The sequence below is a fragment of the Aethalodelphis obliquidens genome, unplaced genomic scaffold, assembly GCF_003676395.1.
Source record: "Aethalodelphis obliquidens isolate GAN/ISIS:26980383/991018 unplaced genomic scaffold, ASM367639v1 scaffold22, whole genome shotgun sequence".
NCBI classification, from domain to species: Eukaryota; Metazoa; Chordata; class Mammalia; order Artiodactyla; family Delphinidae; genus Aethalodelphis; species Aethalodelphis obliquidens.
Genome location: NW_020837966.1, coordinates 9,258,643 through 9,273,193, shown reverse-complemented (window position 1 = coordinate 9,273,193; position 14,551 = coordinate 9,258,643). Strand labels below are relative to the sequence as shown.

The window sequence follows — 14,551 nt, the reverse complement described above, 5'->3', positions numbered from 1 at the left end:
TAAAAATCATTCAAATTCCTACTCTCCATACCTGCTTTTAAGGCTTCCCCGAGCTGTCCAATCTGGTAGCCACTAGCCACATGTGGCTCATAAATATTTAAAATATGGCAAGACTGAATTGACACCACGTGCTAGAAGTATAAACTACACACCAAATTTCAAAAAGAGAATTTAAGCTATTGTTATTTTGTGTATGTTGGATTAATTAAAATATATCTTTAAATGAATTTCATCTTTTACTTTTTTTTCATCTTTTACTTTTTAAAATATGACTACTAAATACTTTAAAATTACGTATATTTCTATTGGACAGTGCAATTTTAGACCTTTTTCTTATATCAAAATTTTTTTAAAAGAAAAATTGCGTTATTCTACGTAAAACTTTGTATCCTCCTTTTTCAGTTAATGCGAATATGTTCATGTCATGAAATATATGATATGGCATTATGTTTAATCATTTGTAGTATTTCATTATATGATGTGCCTGAATAGATTAATCCAATCCACTGTTGCTGAACACTTAGGTCATTACCATTTTTTAAAATTTCAAATTATTCATAACATACTTATAACTGTATCTTTGGACTCATCCTTAATTGTGCTTCTAGGATTTGTTTCTGGAAGCCAGTTAGCCGAGTCACTTGTTTGTGGTGTTTAAGCAAATTGCCACATAGAAAGGTAGCACTGATTCATACTCAGTACAGTGGTTTATAATAATGCTCATTTCACCTCATCTTTATCAACACCAGATATCATCATTGTTCTTAATTCTTATTGTAACGAGCAGCACTGTTATGGGTTTGCTCAGCAAATTATTGAAAAAGTCTTAGTTTTAAGCTTTGCGCAGTGGTAGTATCGTAGCCAATAAGGTTTATCCGAGGCACGATTACTGCTAATTGAAAAGGTCTTATTAGGCTTGGTAGCTTCTATCCTGGTCCTGCAGATACTTCAGATGATTTTCTCTTATCCATCAATCATTCTTTTATCCATCCACTCTTGAGCATCCGTAATGTGTCCAGGCCTGCCCAAAGATTTGTAGAAGACATGGTATTTGATTTTAGGAAATCCCTTATATTTAATATTTAAGTTGGAAAAGAAAGGAAGAGAAAATAAATAGGGCAAGGGCCACGTGAGTCTTATTTACTACAGTATTTCAGCACCTAAATAGAGTGTCTGGTACGTGGTAGACTCCCAGTAAATATCGTTGAATGAATTCATGACTAAGTGTATGCTAATGTTTACATAAGTGATGAAGAAAACAAAATAAAGGGGTAATGATTTTAAGGTAGGGACAATAAGGGAAAGCTGTCTGCCTCCTGTCTTAACCCAACAGAAGCCAGAAGGCATGAGAGCTGCAGAGGGCTGCAGAGGAGAGGCCACCACGGGGCAGACAAAGGGTCTGCAGGGGCAAATAGAGGATAACCAGGACACCAGCTCTGATACCTGCCCTCTGGGGTAGGGCACTCACCCTTTCTGAGTTTGGTTTCCTCATCTGTAAAATGTGCATAATTATACCTACCTCAGAAAGTTGTATTAGAAATAAATGGAGAGCACTTAGCACAATGGTATTTTCTTCACTTGTATTCATTAGTGGCTTAGCTACATCAGTTTCTAAGCATCTTGTTCATTTATCATTTCTTAGAAGTTATCAGAAGGAAAAACAGAGAAGAAACTTACCCCGATATACCTGGACCTTATATTTAGACTTGAAAAGTTCTACATCCCCCCAGTGAGGTAGCCGTTTGCGTTCTGAACTGTGCATATCAAACCCTTATACTCTGGTTAAAAATCCATAGAATTTTTCATGTAGTTGGATAATTAGGCCACATGCTGTTGGCTCTGCTCAAAAACGGTCATTTAAGTGTCCTTTTATTTTTTTAGCATCCACTGGGAAGTTTAAATAGCCACTGCCAGTGTGATTTCTATATGCTCTTTAAAAAATGCTGAAATTGAAAAGAGTTTAATAAAATTGCTGGACTGTTAGCTTTAGCAAGCTGTCCCAGACATAAACCTGAGAAAACAAACCCCAAACCCCAAAGTAAATACTTCTATGAATCAGGGACTTTCACAAGTGCTCCCTGGAGAGTGTAGTTTGACTCATATGGAGTTAGTTGACAAGCAAGGGTGGAAACCAGCAGCTTCTGAGGTGATTTGACTCCTTTATTCTCCTTTGCTTAACAGATATCTGTACTAAATATGAGTGGCAGCATTTGGAACGAAGGGACCCTGAAGTATCATCTGCCTAATTCTTATGTAGAAAAATGAGTAGTGCAATAGTGTAAAACAAATGAATATATGTCAGGTATATGAATGTTCTTAGATTACCAGACCCCTAGGGAAATATAGTTATTAAATGAATAAAGTGTCCAAGAAGAGGAACAGCTTATATTTATTCAGCCTTTACAAGGTCCTAGTCACTATTCAAAATGCTTCATGCATGTTATCTCATTTAATCCTCACAGCAGCCCTAAGAGTAGAGAGTGTTCTCTCCATTTTGCAGATAAGGAAACTGAGACTCCAAGAAATAAAGCCAAGTGATTACAGTCTCATGTTTAGAGAGTAGCAGAGGCAGGGTTGAAACACAGCATTTCACTCCAGAGCCTGAACTCTCTCAGCTGCTGTTCTGTACTGTTTCTTTCTTAAATGTTTATGGAGTAAGCTGAGAGTGTGAGGAAATCTTGTTGAAGATAACAGCTCGGGTAAGCCCGTGTGGGATATTCAGGTACAATTTTTTTTTTTTTTTTTTTTTTTTGCGGTACGCGGGCCTCTCACTGTCGCGGCCTCTCCCGTTGTGGAGCACAGGGTCCGGACGCGCAGGCTCAGCGGCCATGGCTCACGGGCCTAGCCGCTCCGCGGCATGCGGGATCTTCCCGGACCGGAGCACAAACCCGTATCCCCTGCATCGGCAGGCAGACTGTCGACCACTGGGCCACCAGGGAAGCCCCAGGTACAGTTTTTATTCCCATAAATTCCTTGCAGATTATAGACATGTTCCTTGGTTTATTACTAGAAAACACCTTTTTAATTGATCTCAATATCAAATCTATTGCACTAGTTGAACGAAAGGAGTTTTATGGCCAGTGTAGCAAGATGTTTACTGAATATTCTCTTCACGTTCATGATTTTTTTTTTTTTTTTTTTTTTTTTGCGGTACGTGGGCCTCTCACTGTTGTGGCCTCTCCAGTTGCGGAGCACAGGCTCCGGAAGCGCAGGCTCAGCGACCATGGCTCACGGGTCCAGCCGCTCCGCGGCATGTGGGATCTTCCCGGACTGGGTCACGAACCCGCGTCCTCTGCATCGCAGGCGGACTCTCAACCAGTGCGCCACCAGGGAAGCCCCCACATTCATGACTTTTGATTTTTAATAGCCAACTGTTATTAAAAAATGTGACATATTAGTTACATCATGTGTTGAAATGTATCCTTAATTGTAGTGCTTTTATTGACTGTGAGAGGATGCAAAGTGGATTCCACAATTTTAATTAACTGTTCCTCCTCTGACATTTCATTACCAGTTTCAGAAGTGATAGAGGATGGCAGTTACCTGTGAGAATTTTTCTATAAAGAAGCTAAGATGGAGGAATATTAGAGTTGTCTTGGTGATTGAGAGGAAAAACAGAGAAAGGAGAGGATTGGCTATTATCCTCACATGTTAATAACACGGTCAGTAAACAAAGCTTCTGTTATTTTAGGTAAATTTTAAAAATTTGAGCAGATAACAGACCAGTTGAAATAAAGAATAAAGAAATCACTTAATTCAACTATGATTTTTATGCTGCAAAAATGGTGTCTTTTTTCTGAAAGTGAGAATTTCTCAGACATCACATATCTTTCCCTTAAAGAGTTTTTGAGGATTTTCTATGAGTCAGAAGAGGCAAAAACATGAAGGTCAAAGATAATGGGTCCCTATCTAACACTGGACTGATTTGCCAAGAACCCATGACACATTTTTTTAAATAAATTTATTTGTTGGTTTGTTTATTTTTGGCTGCGTTGGATCTTCGTTGCTGCGCGCGGGCTTTCTCTAGTTGTGGCGAGCGGGGGCTACTCTTCGTTGTGGTGCATGGGCTTCTCATTGCGGTGGCTTCTCTTGTTGTGGAGCATGGGCTCTAGGCACGCGGGCTTCAGTAGTTGTGGCGCATGGGCTCATTTGCTCTGTGGCATGTGGGATCTTCCCAGACCAGGGCTCGAACCTGTGTCCCCTGAATCGGCAGGCGGATTCTTAACCACTGTGCCACCAGGGGAATCCCCCAGGATACACTTTTATTTCCTTTTTATGGTAAAAGCCAGAGAGAACGCTGTGTAGTTTAAACACGGTTTCTGTATCTGGTGCCCACACGGGAAGTTGAAGGTAAGGAGACCAGTTTATCCAGCAAATGTGCCCAAGCACATAATTACCTCCCTTGATGTCTGTCGATGCTTTACCACATCCCCCGGGAAAATCTCTGGGCAGTCCTTCCAAGTCATTTTCAGACATCTCATCATGGCAGGTGAGCTTATTTATTTATTTCCATTTTGAGAGCTTTACCTTTCCTGACTCCCTTTTAATGTTTACCTCTCGTATTAAAGAATGGAGACTGGGGTATTTCATTACCAGCTATCTCCCTGCTGCAGGCACTGCCTGGAGAAGTTTCCCTCTGTTTGGCTTGCAAGCCTCATTTATTTCCCCGAGCTTTCTAATCTGGGCAGAGCCCAGCGGACGGCATTATTAAATTACCATTATTACACTGTGTTGTCTTGGCACGATCAGGGGCTGAGTTGGAAAAGTTCGTGTTAGGCAGGGAACACATTTTCTCCCCTTCTCAAGCTGCCCCAAATGGACCTTAGCTGACTTTCTGGGTCTGTATCAGCATCAAGATTCTGTGACGTCAAAGCAAAGATTTAACCACATTTGAGGCATTTCTTCTGATCAGTGTAAAGAATGGGCATTCCCCTTTTAAGTACGTTGCTTTGATTTGGGATCAGCTGGACAATTCATGATTGTAATTTTTTTTTTTTTTTTTTTTTGCGGTATGCGGGCGTCTCACTGCCGTGGCCTCTCCCGTTGAGGAGCACAGGCTCCAGACGCGCAGGCCCAGCGGCCGTGGCTCACGGGCCCAGCTGCTCCGCGGCATGCGGGATCCTCCCGGACTGGGGCACAAACCCATGTCCCCTGCATCGGCAGGCGGACTCTCAACCACTGCGCCTTCAGGGAAGCCCCATGATTGTAATTTTTTTGATGGAGGGGGTAACATTTGACATTCAAAGTTATTTGACATTTCAGAAGTTATAATGTCATTTTAAAAGCTCTAATATCACTAGTATATTTGTATGTAATTCATTTACACAGGCTTTCAAAGACTGTCTATTCTCAGTAGAGAAGTTTTAATTAAAAATGTTTTATTGCCACTCCAAGCGTCTTTAAATTAAGGCACTGCTCTTTTCTGTTTTTCTTCCTCACGTACTCTTGATAATCAACCTAGTGTTGTCTGCAATGATAAAAGTTATTCTTGTCATATTTTAAGCATTTTCTTGTCCATCACTGTGTCACCAATGGCTGTACAATGCTAGCACATAGTAGGTACTCACTAAATTCTTATTGAATGAGTGTTTCAACACTGCCCATGCACTGTATATTCTAACCATTCTGGAATATGTTTTATCACATGCACTCTGCTTGCTCCCACCTTAGGAATTTTACCCACCACTCAGAAATGTCCTTTGCCTCTCAAATCTTAAGCACTTTTATACTGCTTATTTGTGAGTTTTCTTCTCCTGTCCCTATTTAAGCACAATTCCTGGTATATATATTAGGTGCTCAATAAATGTCTTAATGAATGTACATGAGTTATTGAATGAACACACATGTATAGTTAAGCCAAGGAAAAGTTATGTGTGACATTTATAAACCATTTTTATAACATTTTACAACAATTTTAGTTTTAGGCATTCACTAAAATGATAAAAAGTAAGTTTGAAACACCATTTTTCTTGTCCAGTCCTTGACTCAAAACTCTTCAATGGCTCTCCATTCCCTTTAGCAGTGGTTTTCTAACTATGACAGTCTGATCATGGGATTATGTCTTTTCCCAGTTTAAAGCCCTTCAAAGGTTTCTCACTGCCCTCACAAAAAATATGATTCAAACTCTTTAAGCATGGCTGAGAGTTCTACCTCTCCAGCTAGAGTCTTCCCCAAGCTCCCTTTACTCTTTCACGTCTAGATCATTTGGTTCATTAAACCTGTAATGTTTCCTCTTCTCCAGGGCCTTGGCACTTTGGGTGCCCCCTGCTCCCTCTTCACCCACCTCTTTCTTCAGCTGACTCCTCTTTGGCTTCAGATTGGTCTCGTTTTAAATGTTGCCTTCTCCAGGAAGTCTTTACTGTCCACTCCCTGCTGCTGCCACCACCATCACCCCTACCTGCCTCTACTAGTTTAGATAATTTTCCTGCTTTGTATGCCTTGCAGATATTTTATCAATAGAATAGAATTTTGTGGGGTTTTTTGGCCAAGTCATATGAAGTATTAAGTTAATGGAATTTAAATTGAGAATTTCCACAATTTTAAGTTTTCCTCCTGTAGGTTTCTCTCAAACATTTTGGTGGCTAACATGACCCTCTCCCACCCCCTGACGTGCACAACACATTTATTGCAGGCAAAGTATGCTAAGTGCTTCATATACATTTACTCATTTTCTCTCACACCAGCCTTATGGTGAATACTGCTATTGTCCCCCATTTCATCAGAAAAACTAAGTTCAGTGTCATAAGAAACTCACATAGCTGATGAGTGGCAAGCTGAAGTTTAAGTCCAGGCTGTCTACACTCAATCTCTGTAGCCCAAAGCCCAACCTAAAGCTAGTGATTAGACAGTAGTAAATAATTACCCAGCAGGTATTTGGAAATAGCCTTATTTTTGTGCTGGGTATCTTCCGTTTATCCCTTCATACCCACTTTCTACTCAGTTCTGTGCCTGGGAGGTTCTTCTCTGTTGGCTTTATAAATGGGCTCCTCCCTTAACTCCACATACTGCCTTAACCCTTGGTTTCCCCACACCATTACCACACCTTTGTAAAAAGTTCTGCAGCTTACCCCAGTTGGGTGTTTTGTGTATACTCTGTTTCTGCCCAGATCCTTATTGATACAGACAAAAATTTTTTAAATTAAAACTGTAGTTATGGTTGTGCTTTTATATTTCTCATACAGTATGGAGTAATGTTAGCTTTTTTCTACTTTGTCTTTAACTTTTTATAATGGAATTGACGATTGTCATAGTTCATGCAGTCTTAAAAATAAGAGGCATGCCACACTCTTGTGCAAAGGGCATGTTTCCAAGGAATTTGTAACCAGTTGGAAAACAGGCCTACATAATATTTTCTAAAATCTTTAGCCTGCCATGAGGCCTCTTGCGTTTTGACAAGAGTTTCCCTTTCTGCTTTTCTCCACTGAGCACCCTTTGCTTACTTTAAAGCTGGGCTCTGCTGTGTCTGGGCAGGTAGTGTCCCAGCCACCTGGTCCAGGATTGGTTTAATGTCTGGCTTTAAAATAACTCATTTTACTTACTTAAATGAGTTTATATATAAAGAAACTCACATAGTGTTCCATAAATGGAAAATAAAATCCATTACAATAAATAAGGGAATGAAACTTTAAAGGGGAATATAACAAAAATAAAACGATGCTATTCATGGTAGCCAAGTGTTAGGAAGGTGTTTTGACATGTTAGCACTAATAAATATTTCTCATTGGATGAATTAGAAAGATTGAAAGAGAATTGAAAGGGACATAACTTTATTAGTCTTTGTTTTGTCCTGTCAGTGACCATCTAGCACCGGGGTTCCATGCCCTGAAGTCTGAGGATCACTGGTATAATCTGTTTTTCCCTATGCTGTGAGCTTAACCGGAATGCTTTCCTCCTTCTAGTTTCCTTTTCCTGATCCTCTCCATCTTTCTTTTTGAAACTTTCCTTCACCCTCTTAGCCTACACAAGTCTCTTGTCCGAATTTCCTGACATTTATTATCTGCCCTACTTATGTTGGCTTCTGATTGTTAATGTTTTGACCTGGTATTTCAATAGCTCATATTTTGTGTCTTGTCTCCTAAACACTGTAAAGTTCTGTCTCCAGGAATAGACACTGGGACCTGTGCTTCTGGAATCCCATATTAATTAAATGTTCATTATATAATATATATTCTGTTTATAATATGTATTACATCATATAATATATATTATTTATATATAATATTATATTTATATATTATTAAATTATATATTATATATATTTATATATACATAATATATAATACATATTATGTAATATAATGCATATTATAAACAGAATATATAATAGCCCCATATGTAACTAGAAGGTCATTAAATGTTTGCTGTGTTGAATGAATTTGACCCAAAGTAAGTTAAATGATGTTTTAACAACTATGGATATAATTCACAATCACAGCATGATTTTGTGTCTGGTTGGGATGCACAATTTGTATTTTTGCTTCTTCTTGCCTTCATAGAAATTATATTTAGAATCTAGTAGATATAGATAATAAATTGATATACATATGCATATTATAATGTAATGTAAAGTGGAGTAAGTGGTGTAAGGAATGTAAATCAGCATGCATTGTGAGAGCTTTGGGTTGCTTTTTGGATTGGGTAGTCAAAGAATACCTCTCTGATGAGGTGACATTTGAGGACAAATGTGATTAAAGTTAAGAGGAGGGGGTACATATGAATATTTGAGGGACAAGCATCCTAGCTAGAAGCAATAGTAAGGCCTGAGGACCTGAGTTGGGACTGTGCTTGTTGGAGGCCAGTGTGGGGATGAGAAGGGAGCAGTGGGACATGTCATTGAAGAGGTGGCAGGACTGGATTGCATAGGACCTTTTCAGCCATGGTGAAGCTTTTAGATTTTTATTGTGAGAGAAACTACAGGAGGACTGAAAGGAAAGACATAACATGATCTGATTTATATTTTTAAAAAGTAATAGTTTCAGCTGCTCTGAATAGAAGAGGCTGAAAAGGTGGTCAGTTAGGAAGACATGGCTCTATGCCAGATATGGTAGGGGTGGCTTGGAGCCCAGTGATAGTAGTGGACAAGGTGAGAACTGGAAGGATTAGGAAAAATTCCGAGAGGAGAGCCAACTGTGTTTATGCCTTCTAATTTATTTACTACTGTACAACGCTTTCAAAGCAGCATTCTCCGTTGGTATTTATTTTCATCTTATAATTCTATTTAAGGCAAGTATTTTTTCAATTTACCAAACATTCTTTTATTTATACTTGCTTTTGGGATAACACTTAATGACTAATTAGTCAATAAAAACCAGAGTTCTATCTGGGGCAAGAATGTGTTCCTGTGGTGAATTTATTTATCCATCTTTTTCAAAAGTAATTGCATTTTCGTATTCGTTCTTGAATACTGTGTCATTTCCCAAATAACTATTTGGGAGGTGGAATTTTTTTATGCTATTCTAATTTTGTATCCTCTTCCTTCTAATATCCCCATCTGTACTTTGTATTACAAACTTCATCAGACCACTGCACGCTATTATAGCTGTCGTCACCATGGGGAGAAAATGACTAATTGAAGCTGCTTATTGATATAATAGAGCAGGTTGTGACGCGTGGCGAGAATACTGGAATGATGGGCTCCAGCTGATGTTATGTAAAAATATTCAGCCGTGAAGTATGCACTTGTGGATGGCTTTTTGCAGATGTCTGCAGAATGCAGATAATCTGTATTCTGAGGAGATCTGCAAATTAAAGATCTATATGACCAGTTAGAATTATAGCACAGTGAGGAGAGAGCGGTGCGGTAGGTAATGATATAGCCTTGAATCTTGGGTAATAATAATTATAACCTGCCTATACTTATAAGCAAAAGTAGATGATATTTACCCCCAACCCCCATTTCAGAGGGAATGGAGCAATTGGCAGAAAAATGATGTGAACTTTTGGATATTTTGGAATCCCTTCAATGCAAGATATATTGGTATCATGAATGGAAGTATAAATTGGTATATTGTCTTTGGAAAGTTATTTGGCCGTAACTATCAAAATAAAATTCACACAACCCTTTGACCTAGCAGTTTCATTTCTAGTAATTTATTTTAGAAATATAGTCACTAGATGCACAAAAATCTCTGTATTAAAATATTCATCATGGCATTTTGTTTAATAACGAATGATTTAAAATAGTCTAACTGTACAAGAAATAGATTAGGTGAATAAATTATGGAATATTTATGCACTGTAATATAGTTAAGCCTTTATAAAGCCTGTATCTATATAGAACCATCTCTAAGTGAAAGAAGGGTTAGAATATGCTATTATTTGTGGTCATAGAAATGTAAAGTATATGTATATATATTTATATATGCATATGTTGAAGACTGCATAAGAGATTTTTTAAAGCATGGGTCAGAAGACATTTTTCAATGTACATTGCTACTTTGGTATTATTTCAATTAATTACTTCTTGGATGTATCATCTATTCAAAAATTATAAGTTAAGAAAATTATAGGGGTGGTATATTTGTATGTTTTTACTCCCCTCTTAGATAAAGATGTCTTTGCTTGATTCTCTGCTGTATTGCACCTGACTTCTCTTTTGAGAGTTTTCTTATAATTTCTGTTAGAACACCTTTTATTAGGATATCATTGCACTGACACTTTTAGTAATGAGGTGGCAACTCCCCTTATTCCTTTATTGCTTGCCATGACTCCACAGAATATAGCTCTACCACTTTCTTCCAAGGTTCGGGTCCTTCCTGTCCAGGAGAACTATTTAGAAATTTGTTTGTGCCAATAGTTTCCGCCCACAGTGGGGGCGGGACCAGGGTGCAGCGAGAAAATCAGCGGGAAACGCGTCTCCACTTCTGCTTGTGGTCCCACTGCTGGGGTCTTGCTGCTCCCGCCATGGCGCAGTGCCATGTGCAGAGTGATGCCATCATTGGGCATTATGAATGCGAGACTGAATAATTAACAGCCACCCCTTAGACGGAGGACCAGGTGCAAGGTAGACTCTTTCTGGATGTTGTAATCAGAAATAGTGCGGCCGTCTTCCAGCTGTTTGCCTGCAAACATGAGCCTCTGCTGGTCAGGGGGGATGCCTTCTTTATCCTGGATCTTGGCCTTCACATTCTTGATGGTGTCACTGGGCTCCACCTTCAGGTCTTGCCCGTCAGGGTCTTCCCGAAGATTTACATACCACCCCTTAGACGCACCAAGCCGGTCTGGTGCACCCTGAGCCCTGCGCCCCGGCCCCGGCTGGGCCCAACCCACCGAGCCCCAGCGCGATGAGCCTGCTCTGCCCCCGCGCAGGAGGCTGCGGCTGCTGGCCAACGCAGTCTCTGGCCCTAGTTCCCCAGCTGTCCCTGGCTCCCCAGAGCACTCTTCTCCCCAAAGCAAGAAGACAAAGGCCACCCTCTCAGCTGGTCAGCGACCCTGACTGGCAGCCCAGGAGGACACAAGGTCCCTACAAAGGTAACCCTTTCTGAGCTCAAGTCTTGCCTGCAGTGGGCACAGGAGCTGGGGGCACGGGTCCAGGAGCTGAAGGCAAGTGCACAGAAGAATGCTGGGGAACCCAGAGCACCGGAGGACAAGGGGCACCCAGCGGGGCTACGTGGTGAGCAGATGCCTGCCTATCAGCGCTTCCTCGCCCTGGCCCAGCAGGGGCCCCCGGGCCTTGTGCTGCCCTACAAGTACCAGGTGCTGGCCGAGATGTTCTGCTGCATGGACACCATCGTGGGCATGCTTTACAACCGCTCTGTGACTGTGACCTTTGCCAGGGTCAAGCAGGAAGTCCAGGACATGATGCACAAGCGCTTTGAGGAGCGCAGTGTGGGCCGGATCAAAACCGTGTACCCTGGCTCCTACTGCTTCCACCAGGAGCACTACGCCGCCACATTCAAGGACGATGGCAGGAGGTCTGATTACCAGCTCACCATCGAGCCGCTGCTGGACCAGCAGGCTGGCAGTGTGGCTCCCCAGCTCACGGCATCGCGCCTGCTGTGGTGGTGCCAGATCTTCAGCCAGAATCTGGTAGCCCGTGTCCGGTAGTATCACAGGGCCTTCCTGGCCTCCCTGAAACCACCCCACCCCCCGCCGCCCATGGAGGTTCCTGAGGACCAGCTGGCACGCTGGCACCCCCGCTTCAATGTGGACGAAGTGCCTGACATCGAGCCGGCCAAGCTGCCCCAGCCGCCCACCGTGGAGAAGCTGGCCACCGCCCAGGAGGTGTTGGCCGGTGCCCGCAGCCTGGTGTCATCCAGGATGGAGAAGGCTCTGAGTGACCTGGCCCAGCTCACGGCCGAGCCTAGCAGCCCCTGGTCCCCCAGCCCGGCACTGCCAGCCACCCTGCCGCCATGCCGCCTGCCGCCCTGAAGGGGATGTCCCAGGTCCTGCTGGAGCGGATCCGGCCCAGGAGGCGCAGAAGCAGCTGGCGCAGATGACCCGGCGCCTGGAACAGGAGCAGCGGCTGCAGGGGCTCGAGCGGCTGCCTGAGGTGGCCCGCGTGCTGCGCAGCGTCTTCAGGTCAGAGCACAAGCCAGCGCTCAGCATGGAGATGGCCTGCACCAGGATGGTGGGCAGCTACTGCACGGCCACGAGCCCCTGGGAGATGGAGAAGCATGTGCACCTCCTCTCTGAGCTGCTGTCTGACTGGCTCAGCCTCCACCGCATCTGCACGGACACCTGCGTCAATCTGGGCAAGGCTGCCAACCTGGCGGATGTCTTGGCACGGCTGGCCCACCTTGCCCGTGCTGAGGAGGCGCTGTGAGCCCGGCGGACAGGTGCCAACACAGACGGGCCGCCGGGCCTGTGTCTTACTCTCTTTAGGAACACGACACACTTTGCTTTCCCTGTCCTAAGTCCCCATGAGGGTCAGGGCTCTAGCTGCTGGGCTTGAGGGCCTCTGATTAGTGTGGTGGAGGCCCCCCTCGTATACAGGGTGCAAGGAAGTGAGGTGGGGGAGAGGTAGTGTGGTTGGCAGAATAACCCTCCCAGGTGTCCACGTGGGATCCTGAGGTGGTCCTGGAGTATCTTGGTGGGCCGGGTGTCACACAGGGTCCCCATAAGAGGGAGGCAGATGCAGAATCTGAGATTGGAAGGTGCCGGCAGGAGCCACGAGCCAAGGAACATATTCTCCCTGGAGAACCAGGAACCAGCCCTGCCCACCCACACCCTGATTTTTGTACTTGGCCTCTAGAACTGTAAGATAAAGTCAGAAAAAAAAAAGAAAAGAAAAAAGAAAAAGAAACTTGTTTTAATAAATGGTAAAATCATTCAAATGCACTGGTTCTGAATTTCTGATGGGTGTATTTGTGAAAATGCTGAGGAGCTTCTGGAGTCAGAGGCCTGGTCCTTTTCAACAACAGATAGAAATTAAAGGCTATTAATGATGCTTATTATTAACTTTTAAAAAGGTCTCTCTACCCCCAAGTTAAAAAGCTATTGTTTGAAATGTATGACCCGAAACGATGTAATTCTCTATTACATGTGATCGCATAAAGCCCAAGAACAATGTTTAAAATTGTCTTAATCATTGTTATAAAAGGAATTAATGAGTGGTAACATTCAGAAACCCCGTTGTTCATATTATGTTTTGGGGGTATAGAGGAGGAAAAAGGAGAAGGAAGAAAAATACATTTAAAAGAAAGTTAAACAACAACTTGTAAGTTTCATTCTCTGTTGCTGGAAAACCAGCTGATTATACATGAATGTATAATAAAACAAGTGTTTGGCACATTGAGGTGTATGAACTATGTAGCGTAATCAGAGCTTATTTTCCTGCAATGGAGATTGAAATTTATGCTTCTTCTAAGCAGTACCTTTCATTCCATTTTTATTTTCTAAGGGAGAGTGAACTTTACAAGTTGCTGCTTAACAATACCAGAAGTGCTAATTCCTATACAATGAATAGTGAAGTTTACAGTTGCCATTTGACATGCCCACATTTCTGTTTGTTTGTCCTCCCTCCTCACCCCCCAACAAGGTATAGTAAAATTTATAAGGTTAGTAAAAACCCTTCATTATTAATACAAGGTTACATTGCTGTTGGGAATTCCATAAATGGCATATGAACATATCTAAGGGGGAAGCATAAAGGTGGACGTTATGAGGCAAGAAATTCTTTCAGGAACATTGAATTTATAATCATCACTCAAGAAACAACATGCAGAGACACTCATTCGTGGCTTTGCGTCCCCATGACCCCATTCCCTTGGCTCCTTGGTTCTGTTATCCTTCAAGTATGTTTCATTGGGTCTTTTTTTTTGGAAATCTATCTAACTCTTCCTTTGCAAATCTTCCTCAGCTCAGGCTATACATCCCTCCTCTTCCATGGTCCCTTTTTCTCCACTTCCATGCTCTTCCCTGAGCACTCAAAGTGGCTACTGTGTACACAATTAATTAAATGAATGGTTCACAGCCTTAGGCCATCACTTCTATTATTATCTGGTACTGCTACTTAAATATTTTATTATTACAGCATTTTATTGTTATTAAAATTTTAAGATATACATGCCTTATTTCACCAATTTTATTATAACAAGATCCTTGAGGGGAG

At 42.1% G+C, this 14,551-nt stretch overlaps 1 protein-coding gene and 2 pseudogenes across 4 annotated transcripts in view; all 3 read left to right on the top strand.

The window, feature by feature from the left end:
* The window catches only part of FHIT (fragile histidine triad diadenosine triphosphatase), a 1,436,343-nt gene that overhangs the window by 315,406 nt on the left and 1,106,386 nt on the right, over positions 1-14,551 (top strand). The window lies entirely within an intron of this gene.
* On the top strand, positions 836-1,066 carry LOC113628189 (uncharacterized; annotated as a pseudogene).
* On the top strand, positions 9,041-14,240 carry LOC113628146 (DNA replication factor Cdt1 pseudogene; annotated as a pseudogene).